At 39.6% G+C, this 25,772-nt stretch overlaps 1 long non-coding RNA gene across 1 annotated transcript in view; it reads right to left on the reverse strand.

Annotated features, from left to right (window-relative positions):
* Positions 1–1,124: 1,124 nt before the first annotated feature.
* The window catches only part of LOC135329769 (uncharacterized), a 121,503-nt gene continuing 96,855 nt past the window's right edge, over positions 1,125–25,772 (reverse strand). The window contains exon 3 of the long non-coding RNA XR_010391407.1: positions 1,125–1,261. This is a non-coding gene — a long non-coding RNA (uncharacterized LOC135329769). The remainder of the gene's footprint in view (positions 1,262–25,772) is intronic.

A 25,772-nucleotide genomic window follows, 5' to 3' on the forward strand; every position in this document is an offset into this window, starting at 1 on the left:
AGGCGATGACTTTTGGTGCTCTAAGTTGCAATCCTGAGGAGTGCTGCTGAGTATATTCAGCTTCCCCTAACAGCCACAAAAGCTGAGATTTCTTGGCACTTTTGAGGAGTGCTTTGTTTTGCAGGATCAGGCTCTCAAGCCCTAAGCAAATAAACATTAGTTTGTTGGATTGTTCTGAATATTTTTTTCAGATTCATATTTTTTGCAATTGGTAATAATTTAAATACATTATATTACATTCTATAAACACACAGAAAATCTGTTTCCTTTGCCCTCTTCTATCTCAGATAACATTAAATACTAGATAGGTAGTTAGTAACCAGCCAACAGCATTACATCCTCTTCAGTCACTGTAAGAAAGCTATTGCTTATTCATTTCCTTGACTCACTAATTAGAGTCTCAAATTGTTCTTGCAAATCTCCATAGGTTAGACAAATCTCTATAGAAAATCTCTACCTTGCAGTCAAGTTCCAGACTGTGTAAGGAACAGGGATGAGCAGCAGCAATTTTTGCAATTTGTTGAAATGAACACGGAGGCTGGAAGTCAAGACTCATCAGTCCTCTCCCTAGCAATGCCACTAAGTGACTGCAGGAACGGTTTGGTCTGTGCTGCAGTTGGCTCCTTTGTAAAATAGGAATAAGTCTTCCCCAGTGTTGCTGACCACAGATTTTCCTGTACTAATGAACACCACAGTACTGGGTAGAATTATTATGGACAACTTCAGGAGAAAGGCGAGTCAACAGAGGACTTGCATGTAACCAGCCAGTCACATCACAACATCAGCAAGCAAATCTTACAAAGCTTTAAAAAGCTGCCTAGGTAGAACCCTATGGCATGTCCACCTATACAGCAATATATCTATCTAACCTCCACTGAAGTTAATGTAATAAATCTTTCAGGTGATGTGACACAGTAAAAGTCCACTTACCAGCATTGCTTCACAGCATGAATGTCTTTTCTATATTTATGTTAATATATCACAGCAGACATGGGGTGCACCTGCCCCACTTTCCCTCTGCAATTTCCATAGCACAGAAACAGGTCTTGGAACTTGCTTTCTAAGCTCTGTCCCACAGTTTAGTTTGCTCCTACCTTTTCTCATTGCAGCTCACTGATGTCAGAAATGTAATAGATTGTTGCTGCTGCTTTGTATTGCTTCTGTTTCCAGGTGTCACCACACTCTGAGGGTGCTTTAAGGTGCACTGAGCTTTGACATACTTTGATTCGTGAAGAAGCTGCATGAAGTACTGATGCACTGCCTGAATAAAATAAGAAGCAGAACCAGTTAGATGAACACAAGACACCTTCTTGCATCTCCAACACACAGTTTTTCCCTGTGGGGCTGTTTGATGAAGTTACTTTCAAAAGCTAACAAATGTAAAAATAAAATAAATGCTGTAGGTAAGCCAGACGTCTTTTGGGTGTCTCATTCATGCCAGGAATTTCCAGCATATAATGAATGTGAGAATAACTGAAGGCCACTAGGGCACATAATACATCACATTGCTATGGTCCTATGCAACCCAGTTGTGATGTTCCATCTACTTGAACTGTATTAGCCATTTCATCATTTTATAGCATCTGGCAAAAGACCAAAATATTTTTATCTGTGTGTTCTTACAGATATAGCAGATTGAACTAGACTAACTGTAAAAAATGTGCATTATAGAGATGCATGCAATTGTGTGCATAATTACACACTGGGAGTACCACTAGGGCATTTGCATACATAAAGCTTTTTTTGCTGCACAGAGCTTTCACACATACTTGAGTTTGTTTCATACTTCAGATTGTTCCCCTAAATGGCATACCGCCACATGTAGCTAAACAATCTGCTGGATCAGTCATACAATTGCATTTTTACACGTTTTTTACACAAGTGCCTACCAAAAATATCAGAGCCTGCATGTAGCTTTATCCTTTAGAAGTCTTATTCCTCTCCACAGACTTCAGCCCCAGCTGGCACAATTCAGGCTTAGTGCATGTGAAAAGTATTGGCAAAAAGAAAGCGCAAAATATACTTAAGCTAGCAAACAAACAAAACCAGATTGGCGGACATCCAATTTGAACTGTAATTAAATAAACCTCTATTACTTTTATTCATTTGGACAATGCAAATAATTAATCAAAAGCAGAAGCAAAAAGCTACCAGAATTTTTACCTAAGGTAAAGCTTATCTTTAGAGACTTATTAACAATCAGATGCTAATGTACGAATCATGATTTTAATTTGTGATGATGGTTAAGGTGAATATGTACTCATTTTAAGGACTTACCTCTCATTGCTAAAGTAAAACTGACTGGTAATATAATATAATGTATATTAAAAATAAGCCTTTTTTCTAACAGTACGAAAGGTTCTTCAATTGCTGTTAACAAAACACTCATCTCTTTCGAATGCTTTAAAGGGCATTTTTTAAACAGGTCCTGAATTATACAAATAAACAGATGTTATTTTACCTGCAGTAGTATTAATTGTCAACTCTGTTTGCAGGCTATATTCTCAAAACAACATAATTATCATTATGTTGTTTACTCAGCTAGTAAATACATCAGCAAGCTGTTTATTTTAAGAACACGTCATTAACCTAACGGGGACTTGGACAGAATGAGATGGCTTATCTGCTTCAGCTCAGTTTTTCTTTGAGCATTGTAGTGGACTATGCTCCTAAAATATCAATGGAATTTAACCTCCAGTTTAAACTAGAATTACATGGTTTACAGGATCAGAGCTAACTTTTAAAGCAAGCCAGATAGACTGTTTTCTTGAGAGAGTTTCAAGCGAACAAAACACATGTAGACAATTAGCCTAGTTTTAGAAGTTGGCCAAACCCAGAGAAGAGCTGGAAATGTGTTCCTTCGTGTTTCTCTTTAGAGACTGAACGGCTGAAGGGATGTGATGGTAGAAGGGCTGGTTCACTGCTGGCCTTTCATCTCCGAGACCTGGCCATGATGTGCCCCAGACACCAGGGAGCAGGAGCAGGTGCTGTCAGCACAGCCTGCACCGCACATTGGTTTCCACGGCATGAAAACAGTGCATAATTCACAGGGTGGCAGAGCCGGCAACCTCTCTGCAGAAGAGCGGACAGGATGCAGGGACTACTCGTGGTGGGAAGGCAGGTCCTGCAGCGTCGGGCTACGCAGCGCTTTGCCCAGCACTTCCCTCGCTGCTCCGCAGTGCCTCCGCACCCCTTCTCCACCCTTTGCATACAAAGAGCATTACAGCATTTCCTAATCTGATCCAGTCTTGTTGGGACAACTTCTAAATTGCCTGAAAATAAATGCAGATTTCCTCTCCTCACAAATAAAAGATCTCAGCCCCAACAAAATCTGACAAAGCCACTTCAGTTCACTACAATTCGGTTGGTTTTGTATTATAATCTCTCCAAGCACAGCTACGCCTGCGCCTTCGTGAATGCAATCATCCTCCTCAGTGTGGGGAGGGATTCACATTTGAAGCACAGTTTACATCAGCAGTTTGCATGGAATTAATTGATACCCTACTATTTTTCAAAATGCTTTAATAAAAGAAGAGTTCAGTGCATGTAAGCCAGTGTATGTTCACTGGCATTGGTGTGGTAATCAGATAAAACCTAGCCATATTAATAAGATAGTACAAAAGGAAGCATTAAATGTTTAAATACAATGTGCATGCTGTGATCTGATATGTTGATTTCCTCATACTTTTCACATACCATCTCGAATTTTGATATTAAGCCAATATTTCTCACACTCAAGGAAGCAAATCCAATTCCAATATCCAGTTTCCCTGTAATTTTTCTATTCCCCAAACCAGTACAATTTATACAGGAGGATAACTATGGCACATTTTCGCAGAGGAACTGTTTTCTGGAGAAGTCTTCACTCTAATGATATCTTTTTTTACCTGTACGCTTCCAACATTTCTGTGCAAGTATAGTTCTTCACATACATTAGTAGAGCCCACATTAGTCAGTCTAAGACAATCAATACCCAGTTTCTTACAGATAAAATATCTCAGCTCTTGCATAAGGAGTACACAAAGTCTGAATCTATTTTACATATGTGCTAATTATTCTAGAGACAGTTTTCTCCTTTTCACAATAAACTTATGGCTCTCAAAGATGCAGTCCCTAAAGACTCACTTAAAGCACCTCTGCACATGGTGTTGAAGCAGAAAATAAGCAAGGTGTCTACTTCCCTTTTACTCCTGTTTAATCTGATGACCATTTTGTAGTTAGTGGTCTCACAGAAACCCCAAACTATCCTTCGTTAGCCTCCATGGTCACATTCCAGTTCTCAAATATTCATCTGCTCAGCTACACCTAATTACCTCCAATGTTGCCTCTTGGAGAAGCAACCGCTATCAGGCTCTTCGGATCACTCTTCTCAATGTTGCTACATGAACGATGTAATTACAAATCTCCCAGCACTTATTTTCTTACAATTACAACATCTGGAGCCACTTAATAACATAAGAATCACAAAAGAGGGAAAGTTTCTAGTCTTTGCGGTTGCCGAGAAAAGTCTGTCAAATATACCCTGCAAGCCCACAAACCAGAAAAGTTCTAATTTTATTTATTAAAAATACCATTAATTTTCAGTACTTAGGGATGACAATACCATATGGCTTAAGCTCTCATGTTAGTGCGATCCTGATGCACAGACTCGTATAATGAGCACACAGTGGGGCGTTTGCTTGCCCAAGGTGTGTTTTCTCACGCTCGGGAGGATCCACAGGGAAGGCGGCTGCTGCGGAGCGTGTGCCCGGCTCTGCTGCTGCTCCCCTGCCCTGCTTTGCTGTGTGCCGGGCACATCTCTGCCGATGTGCTGTGCCGGAGAAGTGCTGCTCCGGAGCGCGAGAGCGAGAGCAGCGCCGCACTGCAAATGCATGAGGTGCAAGCGATGCGGTGGGGAAGAAGGAGCTGGACACCGAAAGAGGGAGTCGCGCACTCGGCAAGTGTGACTGCAAGGGGCTGTGTTTCTCTAGAGCTTCCAGACAGCCATTTCCCACCGCAGTACACCTACTGCTGCCATTCTCTAAGGTACTCCACCACATTATATGTATAATATTAATGTATAAATCCATCCAAGATATCTCATATAGTATATGCAGGTGACATTCATTCTACTGTCAAGATTCACATGGTTTTATAATTTGTTCAAAGATATATTAAATACAGGTTTATAACACATGACAAATGCCATGGGGCACACAGCTACTTATTCATAAATCAATTTTACATTGCAATGTTACCTATAGAGTTACACTTTGGAGTTAAAGGTTTTTAGAGATATGTTACAGAAAAACTTCAAGAGACAACAGGCCCTTTGGGTTTATGTACAGGAAGGGTATGAACAGAAAAGGAGCTCTTGGAAAGCTTTGGAAACTTTTAACATGCAGCTTTTCATTATTTTTACCAATTTTGAAATCTTACTCACTCGAGTAAAATGACTGCCACCTTCTCTTCAACTGTTCCTTTCAATCTGACAGGCGGTAACTTTCTGAGCCTGAGTCGGTCACAGAGGGTTAGGAAAAACTGCTTCATGTTGTTCTTCCCCTCTCATTCCTCTGTTTCTCTCCTTTTTCATCGTTCTTGTGAATTTAGAGAGCTTCCCACTTCTAAACTCTCACGCTTTCAAAGTGTGACACAGAAGTTTAACACATCTAGCTTAATATTTCACAGAACAGACTTTCTTTCTGAAGTATTCTAGGTCAGCTTTACCACTGCCATGGGAAGCAATCTTTTTAGGTCCTGATTCTTTTAAGTACCAAGTATCCTCAAGTCCTGGTATCAGGATTAATCCCTTCAGGTGGGATTATGGTTTCCCACCTGAAGTTGATACAATCAGAGGACAAATTCTGGTCCACTGCCATCAACAGGAGTTGTAAAGAATCACCAAGGAGGAAATATGCATAAAATGGTAATGGAAATGGAGAAGAAATGGAGCAGAAGGGCTTCCAGCAATGCAAGGGATGTTGCTCCATTGTGAACACCCCTCATGACAGTTTTTATTTATAGCGAACAACGGCTATTTCTCTAAGGGAGAGAAGAGGGTAGGCAGCAGGCTAAAGCTGAGGGAGGTTTCAATCTTCGTCCCCTAAAATTGGAGCATTTCTGAAGAAATGGGCAAGAATTTGGCTTATAAACATTTTTAAGGAGTTAATAACTTGGAAGTTTTTCATGGGAACAGGAAAAGGCAAACCTGAAGCTATTCTTCTCCCTGCCACATTTGAGGTCCCTTCTCCCAAGCAACAAAGCACCTAGCAGTTCTCCACCACAAAACTTTTCATATACTTTATCTTTAATAAAGGGGGGTTTTTTATTTAACGTATTTTTCAAGGATTTTATTCCTTTTAGATCTAGAGATTGAAAAAGCATTAGGAAACTGCATTACTTTTTTAAGATGAAGCCACAAAGATTTCAAACATCTGACCCATGATCTGTATTCTAGCGGTTTAGGACTGACCACAGCAACCAAAGCTGTGACACTGTGCCATCTAATACAGCGAAGGTTGGGGCGGGAGGGTTAGTACTTTCTCCACTATTTAGAGTGGCAATATCTTGTGCAGTACATTCATGCATGCACAGGAAAAGCAGCAAAGCACCAGACATTCACATTTTATGAAGTGTGGACTGAATGAAACTGGTTTTGTAGCAGAGACAGTAGGCACTTTGCACAGTCCTGCAAAGAATGTGAAGTTGTTCTGATAGCATCCAGTGAAATAAAGACATTTTATAAAATGTGCTTTGTCTTCAAAAAAAAACCCCACAAAACCTTGAAAATAATTAACAAAATATTAAAGATGATCAAATTTTTAGACTGAAAAATAAAAAAGATAATGGAACATTACAGCTGCAGGGTAATGCGTTCACAACTTACAAATGTGAAAGTTAAGCACAGGTTTGCACTAAGATGCAGATTTTGCTAGCCTGGTCACTGAAGAGTATTATTGCAGGAACAGTGCACCACAGAGCTCTCATCTATTTTTTTATATTACTTTACACCTACATTTTAGATGGATAGAACAACCCACTAATATCAATTGGAGAGAAAGCCAGAAATTTCAGCTCTAGAGCAACTTGAGGAAGTTCCAAATAAGATTTTAAAATAAAGGGGGGAAAAAAGCATTTTTTCCAGAAGAACGCTTCCTTTCCCCCCCTGTCTGCCACCCATCCATCTCCACCAGGGGCCAACAGCAGATGTTTCAGAAACCACACATTGGGCAGACACAGGATCATCTCCCTCTCCTTCCCTAAAGGTCTCATCCAAAGGGAAAAATCTAGAGCATTTAGTTCAAAGAGCATTCTGGAGGAGTAAGTAGCAAGCCTTCCATTTTAAATAGTTCTTGCCTTTGAGAAGAAAAATAGAAGTGGAATAATTTGAAAATTTCAAATCCAGAAAATTCCATTACAATTGTAGAAGAGTCTAAAAGATATTTTTATCATAAACACATTCATCTCAACCATCTCATGGGAGTGTGTAATCTACAAACACAATTAATGCCGAAAAAATATTTCTGTAGAATTAAGACAATTACAAACCTATCACAAAATAAAGTCCTGCTGGAGAAGTAACTTTTTATAGATTTAAGAAACAAATGAAATAGTTTCACCCCGAGACATATATGTTAAGTCAGCAAATGTATGTTTTTCCAATTAAATTACAGATGTCCATTTCCCAAATATCTATAACAATTAAACACTTAATGGTAAATAGGATTTAAAAAGCTAACCTATTTATTCAAGATTAGTAGTAGCACTTAACAGAATGGATTTAGAGATTGAAAGCAACATGAAATCAGCATTGTAACCACAGAGCTTAAAACACCTCTTGGGTTGCTCTAAAGCACGCAGAGCGCCAGCTGTGCCCTTGGCCGGCCCAGGATCACAGGACCACGGTGGCTGGGTGCCACCGCTCCGCCGGCTCCGCTTGGCTGTGACGAGGCCCGGCCAGCGCAGCTGCGGGTCCCCCCAGGATGCTCATCACTTGGCGAGGGCAGAATTGCCGTCATGCAGAAGTTTTTGTTGCCTCAGTCGTTTAGAGCCTGACTTTTTCAAATGGAGGATGAAAAAGGGATGCTTTACCAGTTAGTAGACAACTTGATTTTGAAAAGGAAGCATTTTGGACTGGAGATGTCTTGTGGCTTGTAGATCTAAAAAGCACCTGAAGTGTGTAAAGGTTGAAGCATGTATTACATACATATTACCTGCTTGCAAGAAGAAGAGATCGTTTCAGATGTCACCTGACAGTGTGGTGTGAACACAGCACTGTGAAAGACGAAGTTCTAACCAAGCTGCTAAAAATGTTTTCATATCAAGAAAAATATCTTGCCGTTAATAATGAACTGATTGGCCAAAAGCGCAAGTAACTGAGGTAAGTGCTCTCTGTCTCTGGTGCCAGACAGACTCCAGGCAGCACGACCGGGCACCAGTGGCAGCCTGGCTGATTCTGTTTGCTGGCTGGTTTTCCTTGCCAGGAAGAGAGACAAAGGGAAAAGGAGTTAGAGCAATTTCAGAGTGATGAAACAAAGTCACATGAAGACTTTTACATTCACGAGGAACAGGTGTCGACATGATATTGGCAAAAATTCTTAGGCAAAAACAAATACTTAGTGGAGATACAATTGAAGTCTTAACAGTATTCCGGCTGTAGTGCTGAGTTCAAGATAATTAGGAGATTTTTTATAATTATTTGTAAACGGAACACAGATCAGGGACATACCGCGGTTCTGTTCCTGCCACATCACAGACTCCACTTATTCTGGAAAGCCCAAGACAAGGAGATTTAGCATGAAACTGATGTATACTGACATATATTTACAATTGATATCAACGAAATATTATTTAATCCCAAAAGATGTTCATCAGAACTGTCATAGCCAGGGCCTATTGTCTCCTGTGGATGTGATGGCTTAAGATGACTGTGGTGCTCACGTTACGGCGTGCAAAATTGCATGCGAGGTCACAGAGACCAAGGAGACAAAGCAAAACTCCCACTGTAAAATGATAAAATATTTCAAGCTAGGGAAAGTTTCTGGATTATGGAAATGCATTCTTTCTGAATACTTTTTCCCCCTCAAATCCTAGCCATCTTTAAAAGCAAGGTGACAGCTCTTATAAGAGAAATTTTTCTTTTCTCTGCTGTGATTTGATTCAGATCTCCTTCCCGGTGACAGAGAGCCTGCCAGATTGCGAAGCCCGGAGAGCTCTACAGCAGGCAGTCCGCTAATGACTCAAAGTCTGGGTAAGAGGCAGAGAGAGGCACGTACACAGAGAAAGCGAGAGGCAGAATAGCGCAGAATTAGCCACCCGTTTGACTAGCCCGTCCGGCGGGCAGCAGGCCCCGCGCTCGCAGCCCGCCGACCCCGCGGCAGCAGCGGTGCTGCAGCCGGGTGCCGAGCGCCCGCCCGCGGGTCAGCCTCCGCGGGGCCGCGCCGCTGCTGCGCCTCCGCCAACCACGCTCTGCAGACAGCACACCGCGTGGCAACTGCAGCAGTGTTTTCCGTGAGTTGTTTGAATGGCTCACGTTTTTGGTCGGCAAAGTTTGAAAACTTTTTTTCTTTTAACGGGAAGTTTTATTTTTTCTCTTTTCAGTAGCAGCCGCAAAACTGCCTACAGTCACAGCCACACGTCAAAATCCTGACATCTACGCTTAATGATTTCTATTTTCATTCCAAAAGTCTCATCAGTTTAACTTCCTCACTGCTTGGCTATTACTCCAGCATCTGCGCTTCTACATTTTAGCAGTGTCCCAATGGCTTTCGATGGAATAACTTCATGGTCACACACATACTGTAATGCAACTGTAATCATCAGTATACTAGACGGACTCTGCTCCAGCAGAAGCAAGGAAACAATTAAGTAACTTTGTATTTTTTCTGATTATAGTTTTCCACTCAACTCCACTTTCCACTCCACTTTCCACTTACTTTAGCTGGGTTCATACCACACATAGCCATGAACTTAAAAATAAAATAACGAAGTTAATGGACCTTTGCTTTAGCAGTAAATCAGTTTTACAGGAGCTGCCACAGTAAGGGCATTTTGAGAAAAAGGCTAGCATGACACTCAGGTGAGTAACATTGTAATAATTAAATTAGGTCAACTGTGCCCAAGCGCTGTATTATTAATATCTCATAGGAGATGTTTGTAGCAGAGGATGAGGTATTGACTCAACAGGCCAGACAGTCCTGGCAGAGCTTGAGCTATCTATAGCCTGCAGCTATAGGTAGCTATATACATATATATAAATATGTACATATATATATATATATTTAGCTATATACAGCTAAAAAATGAAGCCTCATTCTGCAGTTCCCATGCTGTACAGCTACTTCCTGGAGAACAGCATTCTGTTCAATTATGCTGGTAAATAACAGATCTCTAATCAATATCTTATGTTCATTATCATGATTAAAAACAGTATGCTAGCATGCCGGCTACTCAACCAAGACGAGGGTTCTATTGCAGTAGGTGCTTTTGAAGCATCTTGGAATGTACTGTCATGTCTTATTGAATTTAGAGAATGGATGGATGTAGGCAAATTAAATTTGATCCTCTTGCCCAGGTCCCAACAGTTGATATACACCGCTCAGGCAGGCAAGCAGACCAACACTGTGGAAGGGAGACAAAAGCATTTCCTATGAACACTTACACCCACTCTTGGGAATCAAGCTAACTTCATGCTTCAAGCCCATGAAGTCATTTCAAGTTTTTAATGATGGTATGAATTGCTTGCTCCCAGATTTTTAAAGTAGTTTAACACAAAACTTACTTTTCTACTAGTAAAGACAGTTTTCAGCACCACCTGCAGCAGGAAGAGGAAAGATGGATTACACTTTTGACTGTTTTGTTAAAGGGTGTATGAGCTCTTCTTTTGGACCAAGGCCTCTTTCTGGCCTCTAGGACTATCTGAATGTGGGAGGAGGTCTGCTTTCAGACTACTCTTTATACTTCGTACAAAGTGCAGCTTTGGTCAGCAAGATTTAAACATAAGGAAAAATATTGCACTCTTTAAAGGATTAATGTACAAAACATTACAGTTGAATTACTGCTGTTACATAAATACTCACAGCCAAGAAAAAAGGACATCCAAAAACTGAATCCAGGTGGCTTGTTTTTTTAGAGACTATTATGACTTCTAAAATATGCACTGTGGAGTTAGCAAACAAGATAAGCAGAGTCTTAGTCAAAAGAGCACATCATTGTCCGGAGAGCAAAAAGAAGTTGTTTTCTCCAAAAAATATACCTAAATCTACCTTGCTCCATGGAAACAGTGTGCTGTAACCATACTCCACTCCATTCAGATAAAATGCATTATATACCGTACTTTGAGATACTTAGAAATATGGTGCTAGGAGATCAGAAAGGCAGAATGAGTGAGACAGGTACAGAGCAGAGCCAGGGCACGTACAAAAGGATCAAATTAAGTCTGCATATCCATGTCCTGATTTCCCAGTTCAGAAATATTTTAAAAATAAAATGTGGATGTGTATATGTGTGAGCATGGGTCTGAATATTATGAAAGTCTTATTGGTTAGGGCATTTCTCACAGGTCACCCAAAAGAGACAAAACTAATCCACAAAAAACCCACCAGAGCTAGAAGCCTGGAGCCTTTGCTTCAACTTGAAAGTTCCCATCAGAAGTGTACAAAGAAATGTTTCTTGTCCCAGAAAGCATCTCAGAGGGGCTGCAGATAGGCAAACACTAGGGAGAAGCCTAAAAAGCAAGGAGGAGACACAAGTGACACCAACTGAAGACAGAAGAAAGAAGAAAGAAAAGATATTAAACCCTCAACTATACTTTTGTGGGTCTGCCTTCCTTTTCACAGAAAAAGACGTTTCTTCACAGTGAGAAGTTTAAAGACTTCTTTCAGAAATTTCACATGGTCCTAAGGAGACTGCTCCTTTTAAAACTCTCAAAGGCTGGCTATTTTTCATTTTCCTTCAGCTATTTCCATTTTTATCATTCTGCCTTCTGGCTAGAAACATGTACTTGGCAGCATTTGTCAGGTCCTACGAACGCTGAATCTGGGGACCACCTTGTCCTCTACTAATGGAGAGATTTACCAAGGGCCACTGAACATCCACCAGCAGAGCGTGCTGTAAGATCTGAAGCGAAATCCCACTAATTCAAGCAAACTACAAATATATACAACATATACCACTTCAGGAAGTAATATTGTCATATGTTCCCTATGTTCAGTGATAACAAAGAACATGTAAAAACAACTTCTTTAAAATGTTATGATACCTTCACCTCTTTCCCTCTCCTGCCCTATGCAGACATGATCCTGAGGGCTAAAGAAAGACAGCAAAGCAAACGCGGAGGTGGTGTCTCCTAACTGAAAGCTCCCCGCTGGATCCTGTCGGATTTTGTCTGCCATTGTTTATTATGGAGATAGGAACTGGGGCATCATTTTGGCCATGAAATTCATCCAAGCAAATCCAAAAAGGGAAAAAAAGAATAAAGGATTTCCAACTTTCTTTTCGATTCAGATATTCTACATGCCACAGAAAGAGGCTGCTCCTTTTATAGTTGTTTTCAAAGGCTGACTTTTCCATCTTCTTAATCTGACTTCATTTCACTCACTCAGCCTTCATGCTAGCTTTTAACCCTGCAATGTTTGTCAGATCCTACAGCCATCAGACCCACATTAAAAAGAAAAAAGTCCTTCTAGTATCTGATCTACCCATTGAGAAGAAGAAAGGAAAGATTATAGCAGGGGTGTTGTGGAGTAGAAGAAAAGAGAACAAATGGATTATTTTGTTTTAGTACATTTTTATACTATCTCTACATCTGAGGAAAAAGTCTTTTCCATCTTTTTGGAGTCCCAGCAGTCTTCCTGATTCTCTCTGAAAGAAATCTATCCTGATACAGAGGAATTATGCACCACTTCGATCTCATATCTCCTTAACCGAGAACTGAAGAAAGATTTCACTGGTAACAGAGCCTTCTACAGACCTTGTGTGAAGTGACCTTACATCCCATTAGGGAACTCTGCTGCAAACTTCAAATGCATCTACAGCATAAATGGCACTAAGATGTTTGTGTTTAAGAAAGAAATCAATGACATAATTCTAATGTTTGAAAGTGCTTTAATTAACAATGCCATTTACTTTTTACATTACTTTTCTTGGGATTTCTCAGCTTTAAAGTACTATTTTTATTACTTTGCATTAAATTTCCTTTTATACATAAAAAGAAATGTTGCTCTATTTTAATAATTAAATGAGAAATGGTGGTACACTTATGGGAAAGTAAGAGTAGGGGAAAATCATTCCTGGGTTACTGGATATCCCTTGGAATATCCCTTCAGCCCTATGTAAAAGAGAGAGAGAAATGAAGAGCGATGCCTAGGGTGAAAAACACAGGTGACTTCCTTCCAGAATTACAAAGAGGATGTGAACTGATAAATTGGCTAATAAGCAAATGTAAGCAGAAATTTGAGTTTGTGCAGCAAACAGTAATCTAAGTATAAACCTGGGAACTGCTCACTTTTTGCAGAAGTGTGGCAAGGGTTGGGTACGGACTCATATAATACAGGATCCATTTTAGCTGAATTATCTTATCTATTTAATCTACAGGATAAATAAAAAAGATCACATTTTCTTTAGCTCTCAGATACAGCAAATAATCTTCCTCCTGTTCTCCTTTTTCTCTGAGGCTGATACAAAGTCACCAGATGGGTCATAATGGAAACAATATCTTCCACCTCTTTGTACCTGAGCAAATGACTTCCTTTCAAGATGAATTTTCCAGAAAGCAGATAACTGAATTACCTGAGTGCTGATCCACTTCAAAGGGTCTCTTTATAGGAGGCATAATCAGATTCTGATGCTTTGATCAAGGGAATCTATCAACCTGCTTACTCGATCACAAACTCTACTATTTGCCATGAAAAGATAACTAATCAATTACAGAACATACATCTGCTCTGAGTAACGTTATTGATGACTTGATAGAAGGAATGTGCAGTACAAAGAGTAAAACCCCAGGGAAAGCTGGCAGTGGTGGGGGACCAAGGAATTCAAGCTTGACAGGGGATGGCCAGCCAAAAAGCAGGTTGCTAGCGATTAAGCAGGAGCATCTGTTGTGCACTCCCCTGGAACGGAACTTAACAGAAAAAGGAAGGGACTCTTGTTCAAACTCGGTTAGTTGGTCTCCTAGTATGGTCTTTCAGCACTAACTCTGCCACTCCTCCAGGTCTGCCCCTTTGCCAGAGCAAGCCTGGCCAGCTTCCCAGCAGAACCTGGATGTTTCTGCTGGAATCGACTGAGGAACTACCCCACCGAGCTCCGGGGAAGCTCATGCAAGGGCAGAGTTCATTCTCCCATCTTATGCGACACGCACAGCTCGGCATTTACAAAGTTTGTGTTACCTTTTCCCAGAGATCCAGAGTCTTCTAGGCTTTTTCTCAAAGACCTACCTGAAGTGGATGTATTCCTCCTTTATGACTCTAGAGTGTCTATTTTTAGTATTTTAACTTTTCAGTGAGCAACAGCAGAACAGAATTAAGTGAATAGACAATATTCAGCAGCTCTTTTTTCAGCCTATTCTTTTGCGCTCTCCTAAATCTTTGCAAACTGCCACAGGTCTTTTCCAGAAATGCTATTTCCACATCATCAAATATTTCCTACCAGAAAGACACTGAGTTTTATCTGACTGTGATGAAAACTATTAGATAAAAAGCCTGTGAACCAAAACCAAGGAAACAGGATCAGTTATTCAATCGGAAAAAATCTGAGTCCAAATGAGACTTCATTGTTAAGAAATGGCACAGAAAGTTGCCAGGCATATCAGCTACAATATACAAATCTTATTGTTTCATGCGCTGCATGTTTTTGAGCTAACCCATTGCAGCAACACACATGATAGGAAGCAGGCATCTGCACTGCAGTCCTTGGAGACTTGATATAGGTTCCTCTTCTCACTCTGAGGTAGATTTACTAAGGGCTCAGGTAAATCAATCAACATCCAAATATGGATAAGAGTGTAAATCAGAGTATAGATATTTTGTGAAGGAAATAAAACAGAGGTGACCCAGAAAGGTATTTGGCAGTAATGAAGAATACAAATACAGATTGAATGTTCTTGTTTGCTCTCTTCCAAAATACAGACAATGTGGCATAAAGTAAAAAGGAAAAGCATTGAAAAGAAACATTTAACAAAACAGTTATTAAACCTATGGAACTCACTGCAAAATGACATATTTGTGTCTGAGATATTAAAGAGGTTGAAAAAGAAAATAGATATTTACAAGAACATCATACATAAATAAGTTATTATTAAAAGGGATACAAGTCCTCCCAAGTCTGGTTATAAGCCAACCAAGGTAAAAAAAAAAAAAAAAAGGGGGGGGGGGGTTACAAAGACACTTTTCCCTGTGGAAACAGGTTATTCTGCAAGAACTCAGCCCTGCTCCACTAAAATCCGTGAGTCTTCCTATTGAGCTCAAAGGGTAGGATCATGTCATGAGAATATTTCTTGCAAAATCTTGTGCTCTCTCTAACACTAAATTTGATTGATGTCATATCTGATTTTGTATGCCAGTTTTTGTGTTGTACCGTGGTATGAGCCATACTACTGTTGAAATCAACCTCAGCTTCCATCTATATAATGCCAACTGTTTGTGACATTTGCAGGATACATGCATGTCTTGTTTTCTCTTTATCTCCAAAGGGTTTCGTACAAAAGCTGTAAAGTATCTGAGATGTATTTTTGTATAACCTGCCTCCATTCCTTCCAAAAGCATGCAAGATATTTAGGAGATTTTTATGTTGAAAACATTGCAAACGAGAAATTAAGAGAACAGCATGAACAGTTAAAAATCCAGTAGAACAGTTCATGGGTAATCACACTAGACTGTAGTCATGACAAAATTCAAATGTAATACTACATCTATCTGCTAATAAGAATCTCAGAGAATCTTTTCATGTGTTCAGGCACACAGGAAATCTGCGCCAGAGGAGAAAATTTAACCTGTATTTTCTCAGTCCCATACTATTGCCTTGGTCTGTCTTTCTTTATATTACATTTCACTAACTAAATTTGAGAAATCCAAAACATCATTGTTTAGCAGAGTGTTTTACAATTCTTGACTGAGTTCTGCCCAGCCCACAGTTGTCCTGCTTTCATTGGCGAGTCGTGTGATTCACAAGAAAAAGCATACATAATTTTAAGTTAAAAAAAAGTGTTTTTCTTTGAACTCTAAAATAGACTTGAAGCTAAAGTTGGAAAGCTGAGGAAAAATTTTGAAAGCTTCAGAACACTGAAAAAAAAGGATTGCAAGGGCAGTCATCTTTGCAACCTTATCTACTCTAAATAATCTCATGAACTCCAAATAACCTCAAAGATTCAAATGTTTGTCTATTCAAAACTTCATGTTTTCCCATATCCATTTAAAATGAAAGGGGCTTTTTTTTCATTAAGCTCAGTGGAATTAGGTCAAACTTCAAGATTAAATTTTATTACTTTTCCTTTGTTTAATGCTTCAACGGCCAGTCATGAGCTAACCTGATCTCTCTCAACCAAGACAAGAGCTGACTGGGCAGAGGTGAAGAAAGCCCTCAGAACAGAATCGCCTCCCATTTTGGCCTTGAATCATAAGCATTTGTGGGAGACAGAGAAATAAAGTATCTGAGATGTGGACAAAATTTTGCTGCATCACTCAGGTAAGTGCCTCAGCCAGAGCTGAGATCCTCCTGCCCTGAAAGGCTGCAAATCTTTTGTGGAGGGGAGCCCTCATAAGTGTTGCCTACACCTGAAGTTCAATGCCAGTAATAACTGTCCACAGGTTTCCAAACAACCCAGCAATGTATGTGCATCTCTTATTCCTTCTCACATTTTGAATCTATGTTTAGTTGTTTATTATATTTCATTTTATTTTATTTTCAAGACAGAGGAAATCTATAATCCACTAGCAGAATTAACAGCATTAAAAGAAAGGGAAAAAAGCTCTAGTCATTTGAATTCAGTTTTTATGCAGCATGCCAAAATAGGCTGAAGTTAAAAGCAATAGTGGTGCACTGAATGAATTGTAAGATTTGTTTTTATCTTTCTTACTGAACAGATTCCTGCAGTTTACTTTTTTGAGCATCTTACAGCATCTTTGGATCAGCCAACAAAGAAATTCCTTTTGGACACAGCATGTGGTCAAATGAAGATCCTGTTCAAAGTGACATGAAATCAGAAATATTGGCTATATAACAGGTATTGTCTTTTTCTATAGCTCTGTTCTTCATTGTCAGTAGTTGCCATAACTGAAGAGACACACTCACAAAGAAGTAAAAAATGTTCAAAGTGGGCAACAGATGCTTTATTAGAAGGCAAACCTTTCTCTTTTCTCTATTCATTTTATCCTAACACCAGCAGGTTTCCAAGGAGGAGAAAAAGCAGCTTTGATGCTTTTTTTCAACTGCTGCAATTTTTTAAAGAGGTCCTAATTTCAAATGCTTTAGTGGAGTCTGACTTAGTGCTTTTATGTTCCAAAATATTTAATGCTTTAATAGTAGGATCATTACCAGTTCCTCTTTATATTTGCTTTTTTTTCTGATTATTAATTGGTCAGACAGTCCTAGCTATCGGTACTTGCAGAATTCTCCTCCTCCAGAACCCAAACAATGCTCCTCTTGGGTGGCAGGGAACTAGGGAGGCCCTTTGACCCGAGTAGCCTGGGAACAGTCCATGGGTTTGTTCCAGTGCCCTATACGAAAACACTTTTTACCTTCACACGTATATGGAGCTTGCAATTTGAACACCTTAAAAAGACTTATTATACTAGTGCCTACTCAGACTAACCTCTTAATTGCAGTCAGTTGGAATTTTGCTCAAACGCTGAATGCTGAACAGGACCCAAAGAAAAACAACAGCTAGATACCAAGCTGGGGTGAATCAGCCGCTTCGCACCGAAGCCCATCGGTATCCCACCTCAGTGCTCCAAACGTGAATGTCACGGGGTCAGCAGTCCCTGGGGCTCACTTTCACATAGAGACTACATTACACTGTGTTGAACGTTTATAGACTTCACCGGAGTTTTCTGGTATAATTTGGAAAAACAGCAGGTCCGGCACATTCTTACATTCCATGCCAATGGACAGGGCTGAACAGGCGTAAGCGGGGCTTAATGCCTTTTTATGAAACTGTGCAGGGGCCATGAGGACTGGCTGTGCATCTGCATTGTGCGTGTTCTCCCCCTTACGAAAGCACACAAACTGCCTTTCAGCGTGGAAATTTTGTTTATACTAGTCAAAGTATCAGAGGAACAATTGACTAACCATGACCCAAAGTCATGAAAAAGATGAGATGCTAATAAAAGCTTGCGGGCTGCAGGGAGAATTACTAGCATATAATTTTGCGTAGCACATCCCATTTGATATCACTTTAAAACTAGGCTGTAAATGAACATTTTAATTAATTAATACCTGGGCAAGTTGTATATTCTGTCCAATTGCTAATTAACAACTCAGGCTCAGATATTACTCTCCATCAGCATAGCCTAACGCGGTTCAAGAATGTATAAACGGCAACAAGTAGAAGTGGTATTTTTACCGCACATTTTTTCTTCCTGCAACCCCAACAAAGACTGTTTCCTTCTCTCTGACTTAGCCTGAAAGGTTCCTTATCACAAGGAGAAGAAGGGACTGAAAGAAGTCATACTCTGAGGCACATTTCCTCCTGGTCCTGTTCACTAACATGCTCTCTTGGTTGTCCTCCCTTTCTTAGGGGAACAGCAGGGCTACCACAGCCAGCAAGGCCAATGCTAACTCTGGTTTACGGTAAAGGAGAGAGGTCACTGAGTTTTCAGATTGGTTTCTCTGTCTCCCCCTAGGAGCCCAGTGACTGCAAAACCAGAGCTTTATGAAGGTTACCTTGCACAAGTTAACCCACAAGCTAACCCACAAGCTAACCCTCAGTCCACCCGATTCAGGTAACAGCATAATTTATCAGGTGATCAGGTTTTGCTACATTACTATTATTAAGCATTCCCTCACCTTCCAAAAGCACAACTATGCAGTGAAAAATTAAATAGCAGTGGTAACTTTTGGAAATTTGCACAATGCTCAGGCTCAGCAAGTCTGTGGCTCCTTGTGAAATATTCACCTTACAAAGTTGCATACTATTAGCATAGTCCTAAGTCTTCTAAATGTAAGTACAAGGGGCACTGTATGGCTAAAAAGCCATATACATGTATATTTTATACAATACAGGAATACCAATCCTACAGAGAGCTGTGCAGTTATCCAAAAGCTGAATTTCTTTTCAGCAAGGAAACAGTAAGAGTGACAATTAAAAAAACACAGAACATGCAAAACTACAGCTTTCACCAGCCATTACCAAAAATGATGACCATGGTCATCATTACTTTTTTCCAAGGATATATTCATAATACTGAAGTATCCATTTCAGAGGAGCAGAATTTCTGTTCTAGTTTTTATGCTCATAAAAAGGAATTAAAATATCTTTCTTCATATTTTATGTATTAAGTTCCGTGTAAATATATCAGAACTAATACAACAAATGAAAAAAAAAATCCATTGAGTAGCACGAATGAAAGTAAATAATTTACACAACAGGACCATAAATTTCACTATTGGAAATGTACATGTATTGAAAGGTGTCTTTATAAAGTAAGTGAAAGGACTTCTAAAATTAAAATCACAGAAGTGGGATGCCATGAGGAAAACAAAAATGGGGAGAAGGTCAAGAAAGATCAACAGACTCCGTTATCGAGGAATAAGGCTATTGGGTAGATGAACTGGCTAGATTAACGCGTAACATCAAGGCTCATTCAGAATAGAAAAATAAAAGTGATAATTTAAGAACTGTGAGAGTGACCCAAATGTACAGAAATTTCAGCCATTATCTTTTAAAATAGGATACTGCCACTCATACCTAAATATATACATACAACACAAGATTCTGTTAAACATGGAGCTCCAGGCCACTATATATGGCTAGGGTTTGCTCAAGAGGGAACACAAAGCCGTCACCAGGAGAGGTGGCCAGTACAGTCTTGGATTCCTGTCTTTCTGAAAATCAAGCTGTGTGTGCTTTCTATTCACTATGTCTCTACATTTCTAGTGAAGCAAGATTTATTTGGAAAATGTTTTCATTAGACCAACAGATCATAACTGGAAAAGAGATTTCTTTTCTACTCCCCTGTCACAGATAGATTCAGAAACTATTTGTTCTTATCAGAGGATTAAAGGCTAGCTTGACAAAATACAGTAGTATCTGTTGTCAGGATCAGCAGCCACTGCTATCACTGCTTCAGAGAGTACAAAAACTCTGGGAACCATTGACATTATAAATGAGAGCTCGGAGGGAAAGAGGAGGTGAATATAACGCAAGGCAGTCACTATGCAGCAGACAGCATGAAACATGGTGAAAATTGCTGAACTATTCCTCCTAATAGTTCAGTAATTCCTTCCGATGGAGAGGAAATAACATGGAACAAATTTTGGAAAGCAAGTCTTGAGTGACAGAACAGAAAGAAATGGCCAAGATGCAAGATGAGTACACAGCAGGCAGAGAAAGTAAATAAAATGGAATTTAAAAAAAAAATCCATTAGGGTCAATATACGAAATCCTAGACCTAGTAAGTGGAACAGGAGATTTTTTTTTTTACAGACTTCAAAAAGGCCAACATTTTTCCTGGTGTCTTTATTTGGATAAAAGAAGCCACAAAATCTCTAATGTATGGAAGCGATGGAGATTTCACGTTAAATTCCAGCCACAGACATTCCACTCCACGAACTGCTGTGCCTCAGTAATGAGAGTTTCCAAAAGGCATGCACGGGGCAAGAACTAACTCAGACAGGAGACGACTGTTTACTTCAGGATTTGACTTTCTCTGGAAGTCTGCCATTTAAGGAACGACATACTTGGTTTCTGATCTCATCTCTAAATGCATGGGCAAAACCCACCTGCACATACAGAGAGAAGAGACGTAGGCTCCTACAGATATCGTGATTGATCAAACCCAGCCCCAGGCAACTACTTCCTACTGGCAGATCCCCTCTCAGGACTGCCCGAAGTGCTACACAGCCTCTTACAGTTTTATCTAAAGGCGGGGGTTTGGAGGCACCCAGGAAGTAAAACATCAGACCTGAAATGCTGAAACTTCCAGGGAAATAACATTCATTTGAAGGAGGACAGAGGTATTTTCATCTGCTATCCACTGCTGAGAGCAAGCTTTTAGCACAGTGCCAAGGTCTAAGATCCTGAGAAAGCTAGGCCTTTGCACTTACTTGATCATCACCTATATCAAACAATTCAAACAAAAAGAACATCTCTCATGTAAATCTGTTCAGAAGAAGAATGGAAAGACCTGAAAAGGTTAAAGGCTAGAGCTTTCAGAGCTTTTGTTCATACCAAGAAAAAAAGAAACGGTGTTCAAAAGTTTTATTCTTAGGCCATTTTCAACAATTCTCTTTTCAAAATCCTACTTTTATGAGAGCGCTCTTACTTTATTCAGAAAGTTCACAAATAAAGAGTTTCTTTTTCTTTCCCTGTACATACATGTGTGTGTGAGAGAACGACAGTAGGAAAGTGTGAATCTTTCATTTGTTCTTTACGTACTCCCTTACCGCAAACAACATTGGAAGAGTCTGATGGGGTCAACTTAAGAAAGTTCTGTTATGTTCCAATTTTAAACCCTTCTCTGCCCTCCCATCTCAATTAGGTCGCCACTTCAAACATTAGAATAATTGTTATTATCTGGATATTCAAATAATATGTTGGCAAATATATATATGTATGTATCTACACGCACACAAACACATACTTATATATACATCCAAATAAATAAACGCCTAATTGAATAGTCCAGAGGAAATCTTTTCTGTGCATAAAGACTAGGCCAGATTATATTTAGTTGCATCCTGAATCCTTTTACTTCTTCTTCAATGAGCTACTGCTATGAGAATATATGCTTCCACAGAATCTTTTTTAAAAAGTAACCCAGATATCTCGAAAGAGGAATGAAAAATATACCTTCCAAGAACACCCATAGAGAAGTTGCTCATTTTTGTGGATTCCCATTTTTCTGATATTATTGGCATTTCAGAATCCTTGCTACTACCAGGGTCCTTTGATCTCTGTAACTTGGCGCCACAAGATTTGCCCTCTGTATGTTGTGAAAACCTAAAAAGGATTGTTTAAGCAGGGCAGCTTCTGTGTAATTGCACATTAACCATACTTAGAATGATTATGGCTTTCTTGACATCAGAATGATGGGTTATTAGCAGTATTTTAAGGCTTCTAGGCTGGAAAAATTGTAACTCATCTCTGCATGGTAACACTTGAAGCTACAGTGAAGATGAAGAAAAGGTGGGTTTGCTACCATGTTACATAAATCAAAGGCTATTTCTTACGGGCTTATGTGATGGATAAATGCTCACTCCCACTCCTCTCTATGCTACAGCTTCTTATGCTACTGAACCAATACAGACTGGTCTTTTCTGTTTCAAGGATTCAGCAACAGGAACATTTCAGAAATTATGACACAAACGTTACCCAGGGACATGATAATAATCCTGTCATTATTATAAAACCTGCTATATCCCAACAAAACCTACCAAAACACTCTTTACGGACAAGAAACTATAGCTGAGGAATGTAGCAGAGGGTGGCAGATCAGCTGATGTTTGCACAACCTGCTCTACAGTTTTGGAATCCCACCTCGCGCAGATAGGTCAAAGGCCTGGCTAGGATAAAATCCAGGCCCTTTCAACAGCAATGACAAAACTCGTATTTCAAATCCATGAGAGTTTTGCCACTACGCTAAATCAGAAAACTTCGGCGGGTCAAGATTTAATCTTTAATTTGGAAAAAGGAGTCTCATGTACACCCACATTTGTTCAGACACTGGTAATTAAGTAAATACACAATGAACACCAGGCTCTTATCTATTTATGAGTCTAAAATATGACATTAACTGCGATGACTTTTATTTGCTCTCAGAAAACTGTGCCTGCAAAAATGAGAGGCTGTTTCTGGGAAACAAGGCTAATACACAAAGACCACATGAGGTCTGGAAGAAATCAGTTTTACAAGCACTTAAAAAAAAATAAATAAAAGCGCACATGGCATGCCAGAACTGCATTTTGCCCGTGTGGTCTGACTGGCGGCCGGCTGGCAGAACTTGGTGCTAGAGGGCCTGTCACCCTCTTCCCACAGAGGATGAGAAGCGGTTCCCCTCCAGCCCCAGTCCCCAGCCGGACTCCAGGACCGCCGTCCTGCTCCTCCCGGCACCGCACCACCGCCACCGCTTTGTCGCTCCTGGCCTCGGCCCCGCAGCGCAGTCCTTCAGCCTGGGGCAGCAGGAGGAAGGGGCTGGTGACTACGGCGGCAGGCTCGCCTCTCGGGGAGCAGGAACCCCCGGCTCCGCCGGCTGCCTGCACGCAGGACACGCTGCAAAGGCTGGGGCTAGCCTTCAGGGAGCACTTCAGACCGTGATGTGGTCTGAATGGGTCACGCTCTTCTAAAACGACAAAGCTATGAAAAGGTCATTTCTGTGCAGGTCATCCCAAAGGAGGCCAATAAAACCTTCCTACCTCATCACACTGTGCATATTTTGTGGATATTATGCAGGCTACATTCAGGGAATATTTAGAATATTCTTAAATGCAGTACTAAGTACTATTTTTTGTACCATGTATATTCAGGTAAATTAGTCACCAGGAATACACACCATTAAGCCCAGATGGAAATAAAAATAAGTGTATTTTTTAAAATTACAGTAATTCTCAAAACCAGTATTTATTAATGTTAGTATGTATGAACGTGCATAACAGTTTTAAGATGACAATATTTTTTAACACCTAATGTGACTACTAGGCCTCTATAAAAAAGAAGAAAATTCTCTTCTGGACTTAAAAGATCAGCTTCTCTCCAAGTTCTTATCATATCACAGACGTGGACAGCTACGATATGGACCCTACCTACCATGGAGGATGGCTATCTGAAGGTAGAGCAAATCTAGTTTTCTTTCACTGCCTGTTTGGTGCTCACACTATCCCCATTTTCATCTTTTATCTTTTTCCTGGCCAAAATAGTTACCAATCTTTCTTATTCTTTTCCTATTTGTTAACATTTTGACCCTTTTCCTAAAGCTGAGATCTCACAGGACTTGTAAAGACGGAAGATCTTCTTTCTCTTTTACTTTAAGTTTTTGGTAATTTAGAAGCTGTCTGCAGAGTGCCATTTCCAGAAACCCCACAATAGCATGGACTTTTAAAATGACATTTATAAAATAGCATGATGTCTGAAAAGCAAAATTCTTCTAGTTACTTTCTCCAGAATATCTAGAATAGCATCTGTATATATGTGGTGCACGATGTGTTATCTTGGTGGTGTACAACTACCGCTATCAACTTCCCAGGTGCTCTCTGGCCAGTCTCTATACACCAAGATAAACACGATCATTCAAATTATGCATAATCTCATTCTGTTAATTCTTACATACACAGAAAAACTCAGTCTGTCAAATTTTCAAAATGAGAAAAGCTTGTTCAAATTTTATTGTGCTAATGCGCGAAATAAATATTCTGCTTCTCATTCCAGACCTGGGTATTCTTCAGTAATTAATTTCCCTAATAGTGGAACTAGGAGGAATCAGAGCTCCAAAAAGATCAACATCAATCAACTGATGAGTTTGTCCACATTCTCTTGAATGTAACTTAAAGAGGAACATTTGATCGCTACCAAATTTCTAAAGGGAATACCATTTCAATGTTAAGACTAATGAGACTAGTTTAATCTCATCCTTATAAACAAATCAGCTTAAGCCTAATGAAATCTTATTTTTGTAAATTAATGCACAAAGGAAACAGTTCAGTGTAAACAGACTTGTAGTGTACATTGTTTAGAGACTACTGACTTTCAAATTAGCCTGCTTTTCAAACATTTCACGTCAAAAATATAGTCAAAATGCAAATGTAGCATAAACGGCTCTATAATAAATGCTCATTCAACATTTATTCTTTCTCAAATCATCTTTTAAAGCTCTTTCATGCTAATGTCTAGAAGATGTGACATTAGAAAAATTGCTTTGACATGCTAAGGGGCTCCAAGATTAACAAAAAGAGAAAGAACAAGATAAAGCTTTCAAAAGACCTATTTCAGAGGAATTATTACTTCCTTTGAAAGTCTTCCAAGGTTGCAGTGCATTTAAGCTTGTTGGCATACATGTAAATGAAGGACTACAAAAGTATTCCACTAAATACAACTTGAATTAAACCTTCAGGCTAATGTTAAGGAATGAGGATAAAGGCCAGACCCTAGGCTGGCAACAACTCATTTAAAATAAGTTCTTTATCTGAGGACATCAGTAAGGGAGAATTATTTAAAAAAAAAGGTGGGGGGAATAAAAGTATCAATAGAGGAAATTATAAATGTAATTCCCATATAAAACTGTCTTGGACAGATGGACCTTTCTGACTGAGTACCTGGCCTTCTGAAGAGGTGTATTAAAATACTATGAACCATGCTGTAAAATAGAAACAGTTTCAACTGTTGACTTCCTCATTCTCTTTGCATAAGAATGCACCACTTCTCCACAACAAAGTCTCGATGTCATAATGACTAAAAGGCAAAGGTGATGTGGTTATCACAAAAAAATTATTTTGGCTTGTTAGCCTTAAGCTGTGATTTAGAGCTTCAGTCCTTTGGCATCCAAGGGAATGCGATTATAGCCATTCCGGTTGCACTTTTTACTTCAAGCTTCACTGGGAACACACAGCACATAAGAGAATCCATTCTACTGCAAAGTATTCTCCTTTGT

The sequence above is a fragment of the Dromaius novaehollandiae genome, chromosome 13 (assembly GCF_036370855.1).
Source record: "Dromaius novaehollandiae isolate bDroNov1 chromosome 13, bDroNov1.hap1, whole genome shotgun sequence".
Taxonomy (NCBI): domain Eukaryota; kingdom Metazoa; phylum Chordata; class Aves; order Casuariiformes; family Dromaiidae; genus Dromaius; species Dromaius novaehollandiae.